At 45.4% G+C, this 24,560-nt stretch overlaps 1 long non-coding RNA gene across 3 annotated transcripts; it reads right to left on the minus strand.

Moving 5' to 3' along the window:
• Window positions 1-7,211: 7,211 nt before the first annotated feature.
• On the minus strand, window positions 7,212-14,383 carry LOC125417069 (uncharacterized). 3 transcript variants are annotated; one of them, XR_007237040.3, is made up of 5 exons: window positions 14,133-14,383; window positions 12,956-13,049; window positions 10,897-11,087; window positions 10,709-10,809; window positions 7,212-8,861 (listed from the first exon to the last, which is right to left on the minus strand). It is a non-coding gene; the product is annotated as an uncharacterized LOC125417069 (long non-coding RNA). The 3 variants fall into 3 exon arrangements; XR_007237039.3 differs by having other exon boundaries at window positions 7,212-10,809; window positions 14,133-14,368; XR_007237038.3 differs by lacking the exons at window positions 7,212-8,861; window positions 10,709-10,809; window positions 10,897-11,087 and adding an exon at window positions 11,967-12,235 and having other exon boundaries at window positions 14,133-14,267.
• Window positions 14,384-24,560: the final 10,177 nt, after the last annotated feature.

A 24,560-nucleotide genomic window follows, 5' to 3' on the forward strand; every position in this document is an offset into this window, starting at 1 on the left:
ATAAACCACAGCCTCCCTGGGCTTTAGAGCATCAGAATTGCCAGGGAAACACATGAGCTTCCCATCTGGAGATTTCCATTTGGATGGTTGGGAGGAGGCCTGCACATCTGTTTTCTTTTCAGCCCATTAGATTCACTGGATATACTTTGAGAGCCGAAATGCCAAGCGTGGTCCTCGGAGAAGGTTCCCTGAACTGGCAGTATTAACATCACCTGGGAATTTTCTAGAACTAACACATCTTGGCACAATCAGCAATTTAAAAAAATCAGAATGAAAAAAGCAATTGTTTTCCACAAATCCTGTGTATAGAGTGTCTATTCAAATTTTGGAAATCTTGAACCAAAGAATTCAACCCTAAGTTCAACTGTGCTTTGAGTCATAGGCATTGGGGAAACAACATGAAGGAGCTATAGAGGACAACAGAAGGTGTGCATGGAACAGAAAAACAAGTGAGGTGGAGAAGAGCCAGAAAATCAGCCAAGACCAGGGTCCTTCCAAGTGTGTATGCTTCGCACACTACAAAACCTGCTTTAAAAAATTAAAGGCTTGGGGCTGGGAAGAAAACCCAGTCTGCAAACTGCTTTCAACATGAGCACAAGGAACTCAGTTTGATCTCCAAAGCCCACATGAAAAAGCCAGGTGTGATGTAGGGTACACACCTGCAATCTCTGCACAGGGAGGTGGACACAGGCAGGACCTGGAGCTGCCTGGCCAGCTACCCCAGCCCGCGGAGAAAACTTCAGGCCAGTGAGGAGCAGAGTCAGAGACTGGCTGCTGATGTAGGGACATGTGTACCCTTCCTCACCACACACAAACCGTTTAAAGTCTTCCGAGGATCAGATCAGGGTGTGCGGCGGGAAGGGGCGGTGGCACAGAACAGGAATGGTCTGTCTTCCTGGAAAGTCAATTTACCCGAAGATGTTTTAGGAGGAAAAAGTTAAATGACTGTGCCAATGAGCGATAGGAAGCATGACAGTTAGATTAAAGCCAACAGATGTATTAGGACAGAGAACGCCACCTGCTTATTCACTGCCGAGGCAGAAGAAAGGCTGCAGACGCCCTTTCTACTTAAATGTGGGAGTTCTGGATTGCAGCCTTGGTCCCAAGTCCCTCTCCTCACCCCGGGGACTCCTCAGTGGAAAACATGGCCTTTAATGACTGAGTTAATAGACTAATTTATCAGTTGTTTGACGGATCAGACAAATGGCTGAGCTCATACCTTATGCCAAATCTATTATTGAGTCCCAAGAAATTCCTGAAACAAAAATATATAGACATTTCTGGCATTTCAAAGCTTACAGCTTAGTGTGCGTGCGTGTGTGTGTGTGTGTGTGTGTGTGTGTGTGTGTGTGTAGGGAACAAGCTGGGGAATTAACCCAACTACCGCACAGATAGATTTGTAGTAGCAGGCTGAAGTTTCCTAACAAGTGTCCTAAATAGCAAGGTCGTCTAAGAACAGGTGGCAAGACACAGCCTACAATCAGGTTAGAAAGGGCTTTGGGGGGAAATGCCATTTGAGCTCTGACTGGAGACACATGAGAAGCTTTGTGCCCGGGGTGTCGGGAGGTTGGTCTGCTTTTGCCCACTTTGGTTTCTTGACCCTGAAGTCCCTTTCTACTTAATCTGTTAACACTAACCCTTGTAGGGGTGCACACCTGGCCCAGCCTGACCCCTTTGACTTCTTCACCCTCTGAACTTCCATGGTGTACTCTTTCAGCACCTGTTGTAATGGCCAACTCCTGATTTCTGTCATTTGGGACCCATCTACGAGCCTTCTATGCCCAGGGAACGGCAACAGTAGACATGACTCTTGATCAAAGTCTTCTAATTGTATTTATAGATATTTATTTTATCTTGAGACCATCTCATGCTGTCCAGACTGGCCTCCAACTTACTATAAAGCTGAGTGTGGCTTTGTATTTCTCATCTATCCTGCCTCTGCCTCTTGAGTACCGAGATTGCAGGGGTGAGCCACCACACTTGCCAAGAACTGTATGTTAAAGAGAATCTTTATTCAACTTATTATAGGAAGGCCATATGCAAGCAAAGTCATAAGTATGCCTATGTAAAAGGTAACTAGGTGGTAAAGCAAGTGCTTCTACCAGACATGGTGGTGCATGCCTTTGATCCCATCAGCACTTGGGGAGGAGAGGGGCAAAGTCGGGTGGATCTCTGGGAGGTCAAGGCCAGCCATGGCTACATGGTGACAGTCTGTCTCAATAAAAGGAGAGAAGTGAGTGACAGAGAAGGATGTCAGGACTGAGACGTCCTCTACGACACATAAGACAGGGAATATGGATGCTTTGTCTCATTGGCTTCTCTTGCTGTCTGTGTAGCATCATAAATAGCATCATGAGCCCCCAGGGTGCTTGTGCGGCTGCAGCTAGTGAAGGTTACATTTTGTTGTTGTTGTTGCTGCTTTGGGGAGGATGCCAGGGCTAACAAAACTGCTGAGTCTCTTGGGACAGAGCTCTCTGCCATCCCTGTGGCGCTCACAGCAGCTGTTCACGTGGCTCTTAAAAGGAAGGGTCATTAACTCACCACGCCCGTGTCTCAGAGTGCTGGGATCTGTTGAGTCCTTAATCTCTTCTTTGCCCTCTGCTAAGTGCTGTACGTGTGTTTCTTCTTTGAATTCTCACTATGACACCTTTGGGGACAGAGTGGTCTTGTCCTTCCATTTCTACAGAAAAAACTGAGGGTTAAGGCAGGGAAGAAAAGAAACTTGAAGAAGTTTTTACAGAAAGAAAGAGGTAGGGCTGAGCCTTGAACTCACATCTAGGCATTGCTGTTCCTCACTGTGGTCTTAGCCCAACTCAGCATCCAGACACTGCAAGTCTTGTTTAGGTCCGAGCCACAGACATCCCTTCTGAAGAACACTGCTCACTTCCTCAGAGGGAACTCATGCCAAAGGACTTTTATGAAAAAAATAAGGACGCAGAAGTAGAAAACTACAAAAGAAAGAGATGACAGCAACTACCATGGACTGCCAGTTAGGTTAGTGGGGTTTATCACACAGTTCTTCTCACTCTTCCAGCTCTTTGGTGACAACCATCTCCGTGGTGTGGGACCAAACATCCACTTTCCACGTGTTGCCATGATAAGCTTTGCTGTATATTACTTACATGGTGATTAATATTAAAGAATTAGACTTTATTTTGAATTCATGTACACATAAGAAATGCAAGAACTATGAAGGAGGAAGGTGACACAGCAGAGTTCAACCCACAAGTTCTTGTAGTCATATCAAAATAGTTTGCATTCTGCAGAAAGCAAGCTTCTTTAAAAACTACTTCTCTTCCCTCCATCCCTCCTCTCTCTCTCTCTCTCCCTCTCCCTCTCCCTCTCTCTCTCTCTCTTTCTCTCTCTCTGTATCTCCCTCTCTTTCTCTTGTTCTTTTTTCTTTCTTTCCTGGGTGTACATGTGAGTGCCTGCATTCTGTCTCATTTGTGCTCTCCACTCACAGGCCTCAAGCAATCACTTGTCTGCACCTGCCTCTATGCTGGCCTACACATAGGTCTTATTCTCACATATCCAACTATAATTGCCTATTGTTGAGCCAATGTCTCCACACCCCTCTATCTGCTAGTCTACCAAGATTCATTCCCTTATTTTTTTTAATTAAAAAGATCAACTAAAATTTTTTATGTTTGTATGTGAATATGGTGTGTGCCTGTTGTGGAATAATCTTTTTATATCCTGTGAAGATGTGTCTTTGCCAAGGTGCCTTCTGATTGGTTTAATAAAAAGAGCTGACTGGTAGCTAGGCAGGAAGTATAGGCAGGACAGGCAGACACAAAGGATGCTGGGAAGGAGAAGGGCAAAGTCTTGGGAGTCAGGAGCAGATGCAGAGAGAAGCAAGATGAATGTCTGTGCTGAAAGGAAGTACCACTACATGGGAAAGAGTAAATAAGGAATAAGGATTAACTTAAAATGTAAGAGTTAGTTAGTAGTAAGCCTGAGCTACTGGTCAAGTATTTATAATTAATATTAAGTCTCTATGCATTTATTGGGGAGCAGGTAGTTCCAACAAAATCTCCACTATATGCACCTGTGTGTATACATGGAAACCAGAGGAGGATGTCAGGTTCTGCAGTCACTCTCCACTCTATTCCCTCGAGACGGGCTCTCTCACTGAACTAAGAGCTAGGCTGGCAGCCAGAAAGCCCCAGAAATCCTCCAACTCTCCTGTCTCCAATCCTGCTGTCTCACAGCACTAGAGTCACCGTTGTATGTGTGACCACGCCCGGCTTTTAACATGGGTGTGGGGATTTGAACTCAAGTCCTCATGCTTGCACAACAAGCACCCGCATCCTCCGCAATCTTTCCAGCCTTCTCTCTATTTCTAACTAGAACCCCAAATCCCTGCTTGGTGAAAGGGGCCTAAGAGACATGCCCCTACCTCTGGCTTTCTTCTTGTTACTGCTTCTCCAGCCACACCACCATTTTTGGCCACTCCTCAGGAACATAAAGCATGGCTTCATCATAGAGCTCTGCACCAACCAGACCTGTCTCCTCTACTACCAGGTCGTCAGTGGTTCCCCATGTAAGTACTGCTCAGCTGCCATGTCTTCTGTCTTTCTCTGACTCCATCCTATATGACCATTGCTTTCCTGCCCCTCTCTATTCAAAGAACATGTGCCATTCAAATTCAATGTTGATTTTTGTCCTTCTCCTCTACCAAACTATGTATCCCATAAGGACAATGACATTATTTACAGTGTATCCCTAGTCCCCAAACTGGGTCTTGAATACAATAGGTATGCAAAACCTCTGGGTGAGAGGCCAGCAAGGCTGCATGGCAAGGAGCGGCACTTGCTGTCAAGCCTGCTGACTCCAGTTGATCCCTGGGACCTGCTTGGTGGGAAGAGAGATCTGACTCCTGCAAAGTTTCCTCTCTCCTCCACATGCCTGCTCTGGGATGCATGCCTCGCCCAGGATAAACGAAGAGCCAAATAAACACAAACAGACAAACAGGAATGTTCCCTGGGTGGTAAATGAAGAGTTAGAAACTCATTGTACGGTTAGGAATACCTAGATGGTTCAATAAACATTTGGAGTGCACTTGAAAGAGGAAGGCAAGAGGACAGAAGGGAAGGGGAGAGGAGGGGAGTGGAGAGGAGGGGAGAGGAAAGGAAGGGAAGGGAGGGGAGGGAAAAGAAAGCCAACAGGATCAGTTTTAGGTCTCATGTTTCCTTGCTGAAGTATAATGGACGTGCCATAAATGGCATGCATTGATGTAAGCAAATTTTAGCAAAATTTTATAGCTGTACAACCATGTCATGATCCAGCGTATCTCCCTGCTGACATTCTCTCTGAGCTGGTGTGCATCCCCGCTCAAAGCTCCAGTCTCTGATGACCTCTGATCAACTTCCTGACCATAACCTCACATTTTAAGATTAATGTAAATGTGATTATACATCCCATTAGCCGTGCTGTCTAGCTCTTGCCATGACCATGTCTGCCCTGCTCTCTGAAGGGGCATTCATGTTGCCATGTGCCTTAGCCGCCATTGCTCATTTTCCTTAATGAATAGTATTTCATGATATGGGTAAACCACATCTCGTTTGTCCGTTCACAAGTTGATAGGTATTTTTATTGTCTCCAATTGGGGCTCTTAAGCATGTTTTCATTATGGGTAAACCACATCTCGTTTGTCCGTTCACAAGTTGATAGGCATTTTTATTGTCTCCAATTGGGGCTCTTAAGCATGTTTTCATATATATGCTTTGGTGAGAGCATAGGTTATCAGATCTGTGGGGCAGATCTCAAGTGAAGTTGCTAAGTCACATGATTAGTGTATGAGAGATTTTACATCCTTAGAAATATGTCTGGAGTTTCCCAAATGAGGTAAGCAAGTGCTCCAAACTGGAATAGGAAAATGTGGGTAAATCCCTGAGCAGCAAGCTTGTCTCCAAGTCCAAAGTGCATGACCAATTCACTATGGCTGTGCTTGAAACTCATCTGTGGCTGCATGAGGTATCACCTGTGAGGAGACAGTGAAGTCCTCCAACCTTCAAACTACCACCTGAGCCTAACTTTTCACTCAATGACTCTAATGAAGTTTCTTCTTGAACAGTGGTTTAAGTGAGGAACGGTTGATGAAATCAATTGCGGCAAATTGATGTGAGAGGGAGGGGCGTGTTCTTTACTGATAGATGGTGCTGACCAAACATGAGGGACTCGAAGTCAGTGAACTCATTCGCAGGGTGGCAGAGGGCTTCCTGGTCCCGGTCAAGGGTCCTCTTTCTCTGTCACCATCTCCAACAGCAGAGGTCCTGAAACATGGACCCCTGCCTCTAACAATTCGAATAGATGGTTCATCCTGAGAAATCCTGTCTCCTGCACGGCCTGGAGCATCATTTAAGGATCCTGTCGGCTCCTGGTACTCCACTTTGCTCTGATTGTAAACACCTTCACCTATTGAAGGCTGACCTCCGGTAGTGGACTCTCTCAGTCACACTTCCTCATCTACGTGAGAAAATAAGGTGAGGGCGTACTGCGGCTCTGTCCTTAGAAATCTTCTACAGCATGAAGTCGGTATCGGCCCCAGGGTATAATTTTGGCTTCAACAGTCAATCCCTGATATTCCTGACTTACCAATGTCCAATTTGAAGAAAACAAACAAAACAAAACAAAATTTAAAAAAAAAAACGAAAATCTCAGACTGCATGCAGAACTTCTCAGGTATTAGAGTAAACAAAATGTCCTTGTGGGGGTGCCCACCTCGCTCCAAAGGAAAAGAAGAGTGAGAAAATGATCGGCCAGGTGGACAGACGGCTTAGAATGTGCACGGTGCAATAGGTTCTAGCTGAGGAAAGGGTACTGAGACTGCCTTACAGGAGTGACGGGCTGGGAGGCTTGTGACTGCTTGATGACCCATTGTGGGAATGGATTGATGGGAGTTGGGAGCAGAGGGGAGAGAGAGGGGTCATGTGGCTAGGGGCTGAGCTTTGAGAAAGGGGCTCTCAAGGGGAAGGGGTCCTGGCAATACTGCTGAGACCTCTAGGGCCGCCTCCACCCTGTGTGCTTCCCTGGCAGAATTCCTGATGCCGGCTGGTGCGGAAGGGAAAGAGATTCTATGAGCTCAGCTTTTTGTTTATTTGGTTTTTTTTCTATTTTTATTTTATTAAAAACACAAAAAAAACTATCTTTTTTGTTTTACATAGCAATATCAGCTCCCACTCCCTCCCCTCCTTCCATTTTCTCCAACTTCTCCCCCACCACACCCCCATCCACTCCTCAGAGAGAGGAAGGCACATTGCTACTCTATCTAGGCTGCCTTGCTCAGACTAGCTCAGTTTTAGAGGCTGAAAGCTCTTGATCAGGAAGCCTCAATGATAAGTCGTCTTGATTGTCAACTTGGTGAGAGTCAGGGTCACCTGGAAACACATCTGTAGTTGTGACTGTGAGGCTGTCACCAGAAAGCTTTAACCAAGCAGGAAATTGCCACCCTGGATGCAGGCAGAGCTATCCTATGTCCCAAGATGAATAAAAAGAAGTGGGCTGAGAGCAAGGGAGTCCTCTACCACGCTCATACTGGGTGTTCTGGTGTCTAACTCAATCCTGCAGCTGTTGAGAGTCTCCTGTCTGAATGAGCTCATTGCTATAAAGTTGGGCATAATGGAAAAGGATTTGATGTTTGTGCTGTCAATAAAGCATTATTGGAACACACTCATGCTCATTTGTCTATACCTCATCTCTAGCAGCATTCCCGTTACAATGGTAGAATTACGTAGTCACTATCAAAATGTAGTGGCTCAGAGGATGGGGAGAAAGCCATCTGGCCCTTTGCAGAGGAGTTTGTCTACTTCTGTTCTAAAAGATGAAGCCCCAAGCAAGTCTGTACACACAGCTTTTGGAAAGTGGGTGCACAGGAGAGTTCTCGGGAAATGAGTGTAGGAGTTTGTTGGTGTGGGGCCTTTGAATACTGTGACTTGGGCTGCTTGTGGGGAATCTGAACCTCTTAATTACTATGATCAAATGGAGATTGGCTTGGAGGGTCTGTGTGGCAAATGACAGCTTCATCTTGTATCTTGCTCATTCCCTGCCACCAGCCCCTGCAATTCTCTTCCATTTGCTGAAACACACCTACACACACATAACCACATGTGCACACTCTCAGACAGAGGACCTTCACTATTTCTTACCTTCTCATCTATTCCCACACATTCCTCAAAGTCCAAATCCTTATGCAGTGGGGAAACACAACTTTCACAATTCTTCAGGAAGAAGTCAAAGACAGGAGTCGGGCAGCTGCCATTCCTCACAGTAAGAGGTGAACTAAGCGTATGCTGGGGTTTGGGAGCACACAAACCAGACCTTAACCTGGCTCTGAGGCATCAAATAAGCCTCTATGGTGATAGAGATATCAGGACTAAGTACCCAAATAGACCAGGGATGAACTAATATATCAGATTAGGAGGCAGAAGGTCCTGTATGAAGAAGTGGCATGGACAGAGGCTGGGGTGGAGGTGGGGGTAGAGAGTAGAGCCCCAGGAACCAGTAAGAAGACACTGTATCAGGCTGGAGTACTGGGGACCACAGAGCTTCTGGGTGACTAGAGGGTCCCTCCCCAGAAGGGATAATGATGCGCAAGAGGGTCATGTGGAGCATCTGTAAGTGGCCTTGTTGGTGTCGTCTCATGGGGTCACTTGTACACTCTGAGAGCGGGGACCTAGTTTGTGTCACCTCTGTACCCACAGCACGATCTGCCATGCCCTGCACGGGGGAGCACTCAGCTGGTATTTATAGAATGTTGGGCAAAGTGGAAACTCTTCCGGATCAAGATTCTGGTCCTCCTGGGCTTCTGCTGATCTGCTCCGGGACCCTGGCCAGGTTGTACCATCAATGCCCAGCATCCACTGGGCCAGCAGAAGAAGAGAAAAGACATTGTCAACATCAAATATTAAGTTAGCAATAGAATCAGGCTGGAAACCATCTTCTCTGCTAAATCCAGTACCCCCCCCCCTTCCACTAGGGTTCTCAGAGGGCAGATCAATGAAGAATTTTGCTGTGTGGCTGACTGCACATCCTCCATCAAGCGTGCACGTTCATCTTTAAGGAGCTGATCAATTCATTTCAAGACATCATTTTCCAAGACTAAGCAGGGGCTGATGAAAAATATTCCATTGGTGGCTTGGAGATGACATGAATCCTACATACAAGTGAGGAAAATCCTACATATAAGTGAGGAGACCGACCCTTCACCAGCTAAACTTACTTGTATGTAAGTTTACATACAAGTAAACTTGTTTATGTAAGAAAACCATAGCAAAAAGTATACATGGAAACACAAGTCTTCCTGAATCTCAAACCCATGCACTTACCCACCCCAAAGGGTTTTGAATGTGAGTAAGACCTTGCATAGGGGGCAGTAGTCAGTTGGAGGTCTTGTGTTCTGCCTCATGCAATGGCCTCTTAGACTGAAGGCTTTCGTTTGGGGTGGGCAACAGCCCAGTAGTTCTCAAGGCTCTCCACTGAGTAGCTATGAGAATAGAAACTGGAATATAACCTTCACATTTTTACTGGTGACTTGGGCTGCTTTAAGATGACTGGACTGGCTCATGCGTTCTCTGCTTTGCCTAACTGCTTAGCTTCAGGTCTATCTCAGCCTGCTTCTCCATGGCCAGGCCTGAGACCCAGCCTTGATCACCAGGAGTAGTACCGGCACTGCCGTGCTGTGGATTCCAGGCCAAATCAGTTACCAACTAGGACAGTGAAGACAACATTCCATGGTCATGTTTAAGGTTTAGTTTCGGAATCTTCACGTCCTGCACAGGACTGGCGACTGTCCAGGAGGTTCTGGGATGAGAATACTCCTCTGCTTCAGAAGAAACCTTATCTGGGATTGAGGCACAATACCTACCTCATCTTGGGTTAAGGTAGGTATGCCACCTAGCTTCCTTTCACTTCTTCTGACGCCTTAAATTTCATATACCACAGGGCCTCTGCACCTTGCCTCCTCAGAATGTTTTGGTGTGATTGGCTGCCTAGAGAAATGTGAGAACCTCAATCCTTTCCCTACCCTCTTCCTCTTCCCTTCTCTTGGAGGCAATGGTCTGTAAGGAAAACCAAGGTCTCACCATATTCTCCACCTACAATGAGAAGCAGAGGCTGGGCCCAACAAGCCATTCCTTCACAGCTGCTGTCATTTACAGCAAGCAGAACGGTGGGTTGTGACAGCAGATACAGCACCAAGAAGGCTGGCTTTCTTCAAGTGTAAAAGTTCCAGAAAGTCTACCCTTCCCATCTCCCAGTCCCATTCCCCTTCAAGAGAATCAATGGTTTCTTTCTTGCTGGAACCGAACATCGCATTTAAATCCCCATTGTATCATTAAATATGTCTCTTGCATCCATACCGATTTACCAAATGTATTACTGGATTTTGTGTGTATCTTTTCGGTAAAGATCTATCTTAATCCAATATTGCCCATCTCCACTAAGGCACCTCCTTTAAAGATTGTCTCTGTAGAACTTTTCTTAAGTGTCTTTAGTTTCACCCCCCACTGTCAGCTGGGGGATGAAACCCTAAAAATTCAGAGTAGTGGCAGCTTCATGCGGGCCTACTACGTGCACTGTAACTTACACGGTGGCAAATGATGTGATGTGGAACACCAGTTGGTTGCTAAAGCATTTCACAGTGGCTAAATAATTTTTAATCCCTCTGATTTACCAGTGCGGCAGTAATTGAGGTGACACGGAGACTCACAGTGTTATAATTCCCGATTCCTCCTCATTGCTCTGCCATCTTGAATCTTCACTCCAATGCAAAATGCTGCATCATGACATTGAAGCCAGCTGTGAAAGGAACTAAGATAAGGAATGTTACTGTGCTTTCAGAGCGTTCTAGATGGCAGTATACACACATGTCCTCTCCCCGAGAGAGTCAGAACTTACCCCTAGGACTGTGCCTAGCCACAAGGGAAGTTGGGAAATGTAGTCTTTAGTCCAAGAGGCATGGTCTCAGAGAGCAGACATTTTATCACCATAAGGAGAGGAAAGGGAGTATTGGGACTCGACCTGCAACACTTGCCACCGCAATATAAGGGGGTCCTAAACAAGACCACCAGATTCCCAGGCTTTTGAATCTATGATAAAAACAAGAACAAGCTCAAAATCAAATTGTCAGAGTGAGACAGTGTCATCTAAACCAGGGATCTCTGCCTCAGTCATAACATGAAACAGCCTTCAATACTTGGACTGTCCTGTAGTGTGGCAGGGAAGATGGTGCCCATGGGTACGGATGTGGCTTCTGTGAAGTAAAGGGAGATCCTCATAACAGAACCTCCTGAAGGGTGGTCAGTCCTGGATGACGATTATAAAAATGATCCTTACATGAGATGGTGAGAAGCCGTTAGTAAGTGGTTTGGCCTGGACTGCACAGTAAGCAATGCCAGAACTCCTTTTGGGAGGGAAGGCTGGGCCTCAGGCCTGGCAATGGGGAAGCAGGCTGAGAGAGGCCTGAAGCTAAGCCATCAGGCAAGCAGAGGATGCACTGGTCCTGTCCGGTCATGGTGAAGGATTCTGATTTGTTTCTGTTTAAACCAGGCTCCAGTCACTAGAAAGAACTTAGGAACCGAACTCTTATATTCTTGGTTGTGAGCTTAGACTTTAATGGTTGAGTCATCTCTGCAGCCCAAGAATTGGAAGCCTAAATTCCAGCTGCTCTCCTCATATGTAATTAAGACAGGGTTCGTACGCCATTCTTAAGAAGCAGTGCGGTGCACTGGACTGGAATCCTCCAGACCTTACACAGGTTACGTCCTCCGCTATCCCAGGGCCTCTGCTCACACCTGCTCTTTTCCCGTAGCACCTCCCTCTTCAGCTCATCAGGTATCTTCTAGATCTACAGTAGCTCTGCAAGTCTCCCTAGTGATCACTCTAGTAAGCTATTCCCGACGAACTTCTCAAGCCCCTATATTGATAGCCCTTTTCGCTGCTGTAACAAAGTCCTCCAGGCCAGAAGATATGATAAAGAACAGAAGTTTATTTCCCTTGCTGTGTTGGATGCCGAATGCCCAGAGAACGGATGGTACAGGCTCTGAAATGGACTCGCCTTATGTTTATCACTTCACAGTGGGGACACATCCGGGAAGAAAGATGACATTATGACGTAAGAAGACTCGAGGATCCTGTGATCTCTTTGGATGGCATATCTCCAAAGATACGGTTCTCCCACCAGGCTCCACCTCGGAAGAAGCTCAAGTTTTCCAAACATGATGCTTTGGGGCACAATCTGCATCCAAAAGAGGAACCCCCTGCTCAGTGCACTAAGGCTTTGCAATTACACACTCTGTTTCAGCGTTCTATCTGTGACTGTGAGCACCACAAGGACAGGAACAATGTAGTTGGAAAAAAAATGGAAAACCAACTTCTCTCACGCCTGAGTGATCTCAACACTGAGAAGGTGGAGAGGGGCAGATTCCCCGAGTTTCCAGGCCAGTAAGCCTCACCTATTAGGTGGGTTCCAGGCCAAGTGAGAGGCCCTGCCTCAAAACCAAACAAAAGCACCTAAGATGGACAGTTCTGGAGGAATGACACCTGAGGTGGTCCAGGCCCTAGTATGCAGTCATACACGCACATGCACACCCACATGTGCACACAAAGAACGGGCAATGTTTGCCTTTCACTGACTATTAAAAATGTCCACGGTGAGAAAAACTGAATTCAGGAGCAAATCGTGTAATGCAATTTTACTTCTGTTTAAATAAAGATTCATTTATTCTGTTGACAGCATGCATTATTGTTAGTTTTCAACAGTGGTTGGAATTTACTGAGTGGCTGCTATTTTTCAAGTGTCATGCTAAAAGCTGAGGACCAAGTAATGAACAAAACAAACACAGTTTATTAGGTTAGCACCACCAGCCCCTGGACCACTCTCTTTTGGAATGGTTGCTAGCTTTCTGTCTCTAATGAAATACCCAAGATAACCACATTATAAGGAGGGAAGGTTTACTTGGATCCACTGTTTTTATAGCTTTCAGACTGGTATTGGGCAGACCATTGCTCTGAGCCTCTTGGGGGCACTGCAAATGGCAACAGCTGCTTTCCTGAAAGTCAAGAAAAAGAAGGGAAATGAGAGGCAGGGTCCTGCAATCCTCTTTAGGGACTTGACCCCAATGACCTTCAGGCCTCCCACTAAGTCCCACCTTCTATAGGATATACCCCCCCCCCAAGAAGACCAGTCTGAGGACCCAGCCATTAGCCCATGGGACTTTGGAGACACTTTTTAAAACTGTAGCAGCTGAAGGTCACTGGAGCCAGAGCTTCAAACACCCAAGCCTCAGTTTACTGTTCTACTAAAAATGAGTTCAGTTATTAGCAATGTATTTATATTGCTAGCAGTGCAGAACACTTCAAGTATGTTCCCTCTGTGATTTGGAAAGCTCTACTAGACCCACTTCCCACCTCTGCTCCTCCCCCATCCTGACACTAGCCTTCCGGAAGTCCCTAGTATACCAGGTGTGCTCCTGTCTGGCCTTGGTGCTTCCCGAAAGCAGTCCTCCTGTCTGTCCAGTCTTCCTTCCAATATCTCCCCTCAGAAAAGGCCGAGCAGCCTTAGACTTCCTGAACCTTCTGGACACCTCTCCACCGACTTACTCATGACTACTCTCCGACATGATTACATTACTCTTCTTATTTACCATTGTCTTCCCTGATCAGCGTCACCTCTACAAGGACAGAGATCCAGTTTATCTAGCCCCTGGCAGAACTTCACCTTTTAAAACTATGCCCCTCACAGAGCCGACATTTAATAAATTGCTGTCAGAGCCAGGTGATGCGGTGTAGGCTTATAATCCCAGCACTCTGGAGACTGAGGCAGGAGGACCACAAGTCTAAGGCTGGCCTGGACTACACAGTTGAGACGCCCAAATCAAAATCTGAGGAACTGGGAGTGTAGCTCAGTAATAGAAATCTTGCCTAGCATAAGCAAGTCTCGGGGCCACCCCAGCACTGAGATAAAAATAAAGGAATAAATAGGTGTGTGAATGAAGAGGCGGACGAATATGCCCTGCCCCATCCTGCCCATCACAGAGGATGACGCACGGAGACACACATCCTTTTTTGTATCGTTGCTTTGTGGTACCTTTCTTCCCATCCCCCCCCCTACAGACTCCTGAGCCCAGTCTCACCTGAGAATTCTCTAGAGTTATGAAACTATCATTCATTTCAATATGCCAGGCCCTTCCTTCAGGCCGCTCTGCTACCACAGTGTTGAGTAATTATCGTCCAGGATCTACAATGGCTCCGAGTTTTTGATTAAACTCTTTCCTGGCTTTTAACATTCCGGGCCAGCCAATCAGGCTAGGCCCTCCCATGGCATCAGCTGGTGTGGCGATTGACTGAGACGGACCTTGTCCCTTTTTTGCAGCCATTTCCGTGAGTGTTTTGATCCAGGCGAGGAGTATGACATTATTGATTTGTTCTGCTCCACTCCCCAACAGCCTCATCTGCAAGAGCAGGGATCTTTATGGCTTCAATAATTTCCCGTAGCACAGAGAACTCTTTTGTATTTTTTTTTAACTTGGCACTTTGCAGTTCTGTAAATTTTTTATGGACTCTGAGGTTAAATTTTGTCCCCTGCTTCCACATTCATCAGGATGTTGGCTTGGACTCTAAGAAAGTACATGACCTTTTTGCGCCTGGGTGCGTCCTCTCCCACCCTGGTATTTTAGAGAGGGAGGCAAAGGTGGATATAGGGAAGGAATGAGGGAGGGGGAAACAGACAACAAGAGTGAGACGGAGAAGATTCTAGAATTGCTTATGTTCTATATGTCTTACTGAAAAAGATAAAAAAAAAAAAAAGAAATAGCTCAGAAAGCTTTAGTGGCTTTCCTAAACTGGCACAGCCAGTAAGAGGGTAAGTGTCACCTGCCTCTGGGACAGTCATTGGTGTTCACCACATTTTTTTTCTCCTGCTGGCTACAAAGTAGAATTGCTTCTCCTTCTCCATAGAGTCACATGATTTTCTGTGGCCATGTGGGAGTCTCCTGCAGCATTTCCAGGTGTGAGGCTTTAAGAACTCCCAAGTGAGATTTATCATGTTCTTTCTACCCTCCAAGGCTAGAGAATCCCTCCACCTGGAGCTGTAAAGGAAGACAGACTCAAGAAGGTCACGGAACACGACTGGGGAGTAAAGCTACCATTTTCGGCACCGAGCTTCAGAGACAGCCAAGCCTGCTGGCACACCTCTACGAAAAGCACTTGCAAGGCTGAGGTAGATGAATAGCAAGTTCAAGGCCAGCGTAGGCAAACTAGGGAGACCCAGTATAAAACACAGCAGACCAAAACAAAACCACACCACCACCACCATGACAAAAGATCGGAGCTCTTCGCTTCCACCATACAGCCCAGCTCATCCTAACAGATGCCGACACTAGTCCAGAGCCTCCAGGGACAATAAAGAAGTCTTGAGATCTTAGTCGGATAACCTGGAAGAGTGGGGCAAGGAGAGGAAAGGAAACTGGAACTACTTTAACATCAGATTTTCCGTCTACAGCTTTGTTTAAAACAAGAGTTAACAAAGCTATAAAGCAAGGTTAAGCCTACCTTATCAGGACAACGAGTCATGTCGAACACGCCCTTCAGCTTCCGTTCAGGCTGGAATCTGCACATTTCCCCCGTGTGCCAACGTCATTCATCTTCTTTCTCCTTCACTCGCTGTTCATTTGCTCATCCGCTCCTTCAGAAAACGTCTTCTGGGTTCTTGGTGTCTTCAAAGCTTACTGTGGACACGAAAGTGTCAAACTGTTACCTGCCCTTCCCATTGCCATCAGCCCTCAATTATACTTTCAACACAATGGGCATTGTTCAAGTTACGAGAGCCAACCCAAGTCCTTTCTATCAGAAAGCCTTTCTGATGCTTTTTCTTCCAAAACACGTTTAGTCCCCGTTTCCTCTGGGCTTATGATGGCTAGATTTATTTGTCTATGGAGCATCTCGTATTCCCACAGCTCACACGTTTGCCTTCTTCACTAGGCAGAGGTCATTCCTCAGTCATTCCTAGGTGTGTTGGAAGCTTAAGTGGCCAACTCAGTCTGTGTCCAGTACATGTATGTTGAATGAAGGAGAGAACGATGTTTGTTTAACCTTGTTATTATTCCCTATTTTGCATCCAACATCCCAGGACCTTAGCTCTCCAAAACTCATAAACTATCTAAAATAATTCCATGTGTATCCTAGATATTTCTTTCAGAAGAGAGTATATAATTTCTTCCTAAAAAGGAATGTTATGCATTGATCTTTGCAACCTTATTTTTAATTATTACATTTTACATCACTTTATGGTATTTTATATGTTTATATTACTACACCATTTGTTGTCGTTACTTTTTTTTTTTATTTTGAGGTATGGTCATACTTTATAGCCCAGGCTGACCTAATGCTTTTTATATAGTCTAACCTCAGCTTCCTAAGTGCTGGGATTATAAGCATGAACTACCATACCTATCTCATTTAATACTTTTTCATGACTGTATAAATTTCTGCTGTATATAAATATACAGAAATCAGCAATCCCTATCACTGGTCATTTAGGCTGTTTTTACATGGTTGCTATCTTAGCACACAGTTTTAATACCTGGAGGCTTGCTCTGCAGACAAATGTTTTCTCTTGTCATCTCTTTCCCATAGTCATAGTGGTTGGGTCAAAGAATACGAGTTAGTTTAATCGTCTGATCCAGAGTTCTAGGACCCTGTCTGACTGCATGTTTGAGCAAGTGTTTAATGTACAGACTTCCCTGGGTGGAGTGGAGTAGAGGGGGAGCTATTGAATATCTCTGTGTTGATCTGGGCCAGGAGAAGGAGACCTCACGGATATTCTGATATGTCTGGAGGAAAGGGATCATGAAGGCTGTTTTATTGAGGAGAGTAAATGTCCATTAATGGGCCTGCCCCCCTGCAGGCCTTAGAATGTGATTGGAGCCAATGGGAATGTCCTCCTTCTGGTTACATTTCAAACATAATAAATCGTGCCTGCCTTCATTAGCTCAGAGCTTGGAGCATAACAAGTTGTGGAGTGTCCAGCAGCCTTTGCCATTCCTCCCACTGCATCCGCACCATCGATCTGTCCAGTCACCCCGCGTCAGCTGAGCCTTCCGATGGCCGGCTCCCTGCTCAGCTCCCTCCCTTCCCACACTTATGTCCAAACATAAACCCAGCTTTCTGTGCTGTGTTCCTCAACCACATTTGACATAATCCATATTTTCCACTTTAAATATTTATAACAGACTTGGAGAGAAAACATTCTCTTTTCAAGCGGCCTTCTAATTTCATTTCAGAGTGAAGGTCAGAGCAGCGAACACTCGGCGTGGACAATTCTCTCCTCCTTTTCGGCAGCATCAACGATGGAATCCTTTATCCCAGCTTCAGCCTCCAAACCCCTCCCCACGATCCTCCAGACGCTCCTTTTTATGGGGTAAAAAGGTCAGAAACCACCCCCTAATAGAGGATATTCTATGGAAGGTTACATTGCATTGCTTTTATGAATATAAAAACACAAGTCTGCAGCAACCTCAGAATACAGACGCAAAAGCATTCAGAAGAAACCAAAGCTCACACTTTACCCACCATCCCGACAATCATGTTTAGCGGTTGGTGTCTAATTTTTAGGACTTTCTTACAAAAGAGATTATATATAACACATATGCTACCTCAAGATTATGTTTTACATACTCCTTTGGAAATGTCCTTTTCTAATTGCAATGTCACCAGGCTCTTGCTCTGTACAACCCTCCACTGTCTTGTCCTTATGAACAAGACACAATACGGAGGGGAGGAGGGCACACCCTCAAGGGGTGAGAGTGGCCACTGGCCACAAAGACCATTTCCTTTACCAACAATGCAGATAGGTTTTATAGACGTCTGAAGTGTAAGTTTCTGGAACTGACAGCTTTCTCGGGGGCATTTTCCAGTCTGGATAGCTGACAGATTTTTTGGATGAACTCTTACGGGCATGGGTGACGGAACACCATGGCTTTACCAGAAGTCCTTCTATGTGGTCACCTCAGAGCTGTGATCTGGGAAGCAGGTTTACAGAGTTACCCGCTTATGACCTTCGGGCCAGGGCAGGATGTAAAGTCTCCTGTCAGGGTTAGAGACGGGACCGAGGTCTGTTTCCTCTGCCCAGTAATTACTCTGCCCGGCCCTGCTGCTCCAACTCTCATTTTATAAGTTGCTGATTAGAAGGGCAGGGTCCGTTCTCAGTGTCCTCTAACCCTGCTGACATCCATCAAGCGACCTAACAGTAACTGAATTGCGCGAATGCTCCTTGTCTTCAAGAGTGTATGTGCGTATCTTCCTCGTACCATGAATTTTAAAGGCCATGTCAAATCCTGTCATATATAAATGCAAGAGATAATTCATCGATGCAGTACCACTGGGCATCCAGTTAGTTATTATCTTTAAACGTAATTTAGAGGAGCTGGAGGGATGGCTCAGGCTTAGCAGGTAAAGACGCTTGTTTCCAGGGCTGATGATGTGAGTTCAGCTCTAGGACCTGCATGGCGCAGAGACTCCTACAGGCTGTCAGTGCACTGTGCAGGACATTGTCGAGCACATGCCCCCCTCACACGTAATTACTGATGCAATAAAAATGTTTAAAAACCTTAAAGGTTTGGGACCTCTTCTCCAGACAGATCTCCCCCATCTAATTTCTTTCCTTTAAATTTCTTAATGCAGATCAGCTAACTACTGAAAGCTTTTTAAGCCTTTGACTCATTTTACCAAAAAGGACAGAACCAGCTTGCTCACACGAGCAATGTCAAAGTCACTGTCTAACACTACTAGTTCTGAGCATGAGCCCTCTACATTTTCAGCCATCAGGTAGCAGAGGGAGAAAATATGCAGTTATTACCTTGCTGTCTCGTTTCAACAACACAGCCCTGTAACATTAGGTTGGGATGTGTACTAAACATTCCTTTTCTGTTCTGCCAGTGCGCACATCCAGATGTCTTGCCCATCGTTTTTGTGGGCGTGCTTAGGAATGATGTCTTGCCCATCATCTCCGTGGGCGTGCTTAGGGATGATGTCTTGCCCATCATCTCCGTGGGCATGCTTAGGGATGCTGACATCTTAAATGGTACAGAACTGATGCTGCAAACCCTGCTCGCTGCATCTCTCATCCTTTAATGCTGTGTTCTTCTGCTGTGGGGATTTAAAATTTTATGTAATAACATCCATCAATGTTTTTCCCCGGGTGATGTCTTACTTCCGTTTCCACTTTCCAAAGAGAAAAGAGACTTTGTGTACACAGTTTACAAAGGTTTCCATTTGTTTCCTATCGGTATACACATCCAAACAATGTGAAATTTGTTATAAACCATGAGGTGGGGACCTCACTTTGACTTGTCACATAAAGCTAGTTTATCTACCCAACAGTTTTAAATGTATGATTCGCTTTTCTTGCAGATTTGAAATGCCACACTTAGAAAGCCTAGGGTGGTTTATTTGTTGTTGTTATTTGTTTTTGAGTCGGGGTCTCTGATAGACTAGTGTGAGCTCAGATGTTCTCCGTAGCCAATGTTGGCTTTGTTTTTCACTCTTCCTGCCTCTACTGCCACACGCTGGAATTGTAAGCATCTATATAGCCAAGCACAATCATACCCAGCTTTTGCACCACCTTAGAGAGATTTATTCTTCGGTTTTTGTTAATCTCCTTTTCAGAAAATCTCTGATTATTTTCAAATATAAATCCTTATGCATGAAATTTAGTATTTTGCTAAGCAATAGGGAAAACTAAAAATAGTTTAATGAGAATTATATAACATTACTTAACTCTGGATAAATTGGTAGATACCTAGCACCTATTCATCTTTTATATTCTTCAACAAAGAGTTGTAGTTTGCTACAGCATAACATATACACATTTTTAGTCTTTTACCTTATTATATATTCAGTGTGATCATAGTTTTATTATAATTTTACTTCATTGTTGGTTGTCACTGGTCCACAGTAAAGCTGTCAGTCTTGTGTGTTTAAGGCATACTTGACATCGTGTTTGAGGATTATTTGGCAGCTATAGCCAACACCACTACATCACTTTCTGACCTTTTGGCTAAGATGAAGCTCAAAGCCATGTCACTATACTTCATAGCCATTCAGGTACATCACAAATGGGAAGAAAACCTGTGGATGGGGTTTGGGCAGTGGTCCGGCATTTGTTAGCATGTGTGAGGTCTTAAGTTGGATCCCCAGCACTACAGAGAACAGAGAAACAAAACAAAACAGAACAAAAAAACATTCTAGATCTTTGGTACTCCAAGCTAGTCTTGAATTTACTATGCAGCCTGCTGTGACTTTAAACTTCTGATCCTCATGCCTCTCTATCTCCTGGTACTGAGGTTAGGGGTATATACCACCATGCTGTTTATTCTGGGATCAAATCTAAGGCTTCCTGCATGCTAGACAAACATTCTACCATTTTGCTCCATCTCCAGTCCACTCCATCCAAAACTACTTTGTGCATCTGGGGCTTCACAGTGGAAGAACTCTAGCAAGGCCCGGGCTTGATCTCAGCTCAGGAGAAAAGGCATCGGCCTTGCAGATTCATCTGGACAGGTATAAGAACCGTATGGGGTACCTGGTGAGGGTATTAATTTCATTTGGGGGTTTTGCTGTTGTTGCTTAGTTTGATGTTTTTGTGTTTTATGATGTTTTGACATCTTAAGACTGTGCTAACCAAACAGGAAGTATGCTTCCAGGAGCTCTTTAGATCCCTGAACCTCAGTCGTATCAGCAGCTCTTCCTGTACAAGCCAATCCACCACATTCGAACACCTCCCTTAGCAGGCTTGGACGTCACAGGCTAGCTTTCCCTGTCCCGGTCACCATCAGACCATGTACCATGAAACCAGGGAAACCACACTCCACAGCCTCTGCTGTAGTTACTCAACCGACCTGTCCTAAGCCTGGGCAATTACCCTGCCTTACCCTTTCTTCCTTCCAACGGAAGACTCAATAGGTCCCCTTTTCTAGGCTCTCCTCCTATTCTGCCCATCTTCTGATCATATGGTGTGTTTAGGGGGTATATGATTCTTCCTATAACCCCAAATGGCATAGAATTGCCCCTCCTCTTGGAAACTGTGTGTGGAAGTCTTTTCCTCTTTGTTGGCCTCTCTGAACCTCTCTAACAACATAGCCTGCATTTAAAAGCAATATCTCTGTAAATATCCAGAATGGACACTGGAGGAATCAGTCAGTCCTGGGCTTTGGTGTCAGAATGTCTGGAGTTTTAGGTAAACGTCTTGGTTGGCTCTGTGACTTTACACAAGTGTCCTAACTCCAAAACCACTCTGTGTCTCTGAGGTGAGGGCCTCTGTATAGGAGGACTTGCAGAAATTCACAAAGCGGGTGGGTAGCTGAACAACTGGCATTCACACCTGCGTGAATTTAAATACAAAGTTGGCACTCTTGACACAGTAGACCACATTTTCCCTTATGGTGTCCTTTATCTTGTCACCTCCGAAAGTCCTCCAGGGGCCTAGGTGCCATGCACAGTCCCTGAGAGCATCACCCAGGTCCATCTCTAGAGTCTGGATTGTGAATGGGGAATCGGAAAACACAGGGGATTCAACACAAATGACAGTTCTCATCCAGCATCCTTATGAGTCAGAGTCTTAGGAACTGTGTAGACTTAGAACAAAGCCAAGGCATGCTCTGCCTACCCAGTACATGACGTAATTTGTCAAAAAGCAATCCTAAACAAGCAGGTGAATGACAGGAGCATAGTCACTGGGGGTGTAGCCTAGTTCAACACAAGTGCTCGACAGTTTGGGTTCTGTCTCCCACCCTTCTCCTCCTCCACACCTACTCCATAAGCCAGGGATACACAGTAGTAGAGTTCTTGCAGGGCCTGGATTTCATCCCAGTACCATCCCTGGTGCCGTGGCTTGGGGACACTTGGTCTATTGTTCTTGAACAGACCCAAGAATTTTCAGCTCCTCCTGTGCTCTTGTGCAGTGAGAGGAAAGAAAGAACACATATGGTGTCTCTCCATATGCACCTGCCATTTGCCTGGAGTCTGCTTTCTGCTTGCCCCAGATAGAGCTAAGATGTGCTTTCATAAAAACCCTAAACAAGAAATGAAATTTGAAAAAAAAATGAACTTATAATCACGGGCTCATGTAAGCCCCGAAGCAAGCCTAGGAAGAAACGTCACAGCTCAGAAAACTCAAGCCCCTTCATCCAAGAAATGGCATGGTGATTATTTGAAGCCGCATCTGCCTGGCTTTTTGTGAGGGGCAGTTTTTGAGACAGGGTCTCGTGTATTGACTGCCAGCTCAAACTCAGTATCATTGAGAACCGCTTTAGATTGTTATTATTATTGTTGCTGTTATTACTGCTAACTTGCCTTGCAGATCTTTTGCTTAAGTATTATGGTTTCCAATTTTATTTTTTATGGGTTTTCTATGTGTTCTGAGAGATGAAATAGACTCAAACCCCCCCTCTAAAACCCAAAAGCTATCTACAGTTGAAACAGCTCATAAAAAAATATATAGTTTGCTGCAATGGAGTCTCATTGAGTATCTCAAACCATGCTTAAGGGCAGGCAGGCCCCATGCCCAACAATAGATGGCCAACTTGAGATGAATTGAGTGTGGTTTTGGAGGTTTTACTTGTTTTTATTTGTTTGTTTGTTGTTTACCTCATCTTTTAGCCTCACAATGCTCTGTGGATTCTTTTTTTTAAAAAAATGTATTTATTTTATGTAAATGGTTGTTTTGTCTCCACGTATGTCTATGCACAACGTATGTGCCTGGTGCTACCAATGCCAGAAGAGGATGTTGGATGCCCTGGGACTGGAGTTATAGACAGTTGAGGTTGTGAGCCATTATGTAAATGCTTGGAATTGAGCCCCACTCCTCTGGAGCAACAGTCATTGATCTTATTGCTCAACCATTTTCTCTATCCGTGGCCTTGAATTTTTGATCTTCCTGCCTTCATTTCTCCACTGCTAGGATTGTAGGCATGCACCAACACGCTCAATGAATATGCATTTTTTTCTTACTACTGGAGATTTAACCCAATATCTTACAGGTGCCATCAAATACTCTTATCACTTAGCTACATCTCCAGCCCAGTGTCTGTTCGACTTTTGGTTTGGCAGAAGCCCCTGTTTTGATATAGTTAGTGCCCATTCACATCCAACCCTTGACTTGTTCTCTGATTGACTGTTTGCTGGAAATCTTTTTGCTCCAACAAGTCATTAATAAATATTCATAACACTACAGGTGGCAGATGTATGCGCTTTCTTATTAACCAACACTATTGGTACCTTTCCTGGTTGTTTAAGATACACGCTGATATGTTCCATGTTGTACTTGGTCTGGAAAGCCTGCCATGGCCCCAAAGCAGCCCACTTCAATACATAAGAATTAATGTTGCATTTAGAGAATTATCTAATAATGCTCAGCACGAAGAATTCTACAGATAAAGCACCCACTGCACACACACACCCTAAGAGTTTAAAGGAGCAGTCCACGTTCACTGATGGAAGGCGGATGCATTGTGCAGCTAGATGCACATTGCTGCACAATCTGCAATTGAGTGTTCCACATTATTCAGACTAGCAGGTGTTCTCTGGAACTAAGCCAGATTCTTTTTACCAGAGCAGCTGTGTTCCCTAGCCAGCTCAGAGCCATCCATCAGTCCGCTCAAATTCACTGTCTCAAGGACCTGTGGTCCATAAAGTCATTATGACTCCAAACAGTCCCAAGTGCTACCCTCGGAGTGGTTCCGAGGCACACTGTCACCCCTGCTATCAGGAGCACAGTTCTCCCTGGGTGGCTGCAGCGGCCACACAAAACAGACAGCGAGCAGGAGAAAATCCCTCTGCTGAAATGCTCTGCATTCACATGAAGGAAACATCTGGCCCGGAAGCCAAGGACCCCACAGCCTTTGGTTTATGTTTGACCTCAAGGAACCCTTAGTCATCGGAGACACAGCCACAAAATCACATCAAAAAGGACATTGCAGTCTGCTAAGGATGCCGGGTCCAGAGCCCGCAGGGCATATGGCGATGCAGACTAAGAGGGACTTCCTGTGTTCAGGCGCCAGTCTCATTGGTGTGGCTTAGCACCTATGGCTGCAGTCACTTCCTCCTGGTAAAAAGCTGAGAGCCCCAGAGGCCAGAGCAGGGTACCATCCACGCAAGGGATCAGGAGAAGGGCTTAGTTACATCTTGTGCTGTAACTTGGCTGGTTTGGGGCTTTCGGGTGAACAATGATTCGTGAGTCCCTAGAGTTCCAGGGAGAAAGGGACATCAGCAGTGCATAGCACTCAGATGTGGTTTGGAGTTGACCATGGGGACTTTCTGATGAAACTCAACAGCAATGGTTTCTTTAGTGCCAGGCTGTTGTGCACAATAGGCATCCTTGAGACTCACTCTACCTCCCTTGCTGGTGTCCTGAGTCTCCCCACCTTTCCCCGGAGTCTCCCTCCCTTTCCTTCTCTCTACCAGGCTAAGTTCTTTCCCCACACTGCCTCAATAAATCCTTAAAACCCCCTATGAACAGCAGTTTAGAGGAAGCAGCATAGTTCAGAGCTTCAGTGCACAGACCCGGT

The sequence above is a fragment of the Myodes glareolus genome, chromosome 7, assembly GCF_982192425.1.
Source record: "Myodes glareolus chromosome 7, mMyoGla1.1, whole genome shotgun sequence".
In the NCBI taxonomy this organism is placed as follows: Eukaryota; Metazoa; Chordata; class Mammalia; order Rodentia; family Cricetidae; genus Myodes; species Myodes glareolus.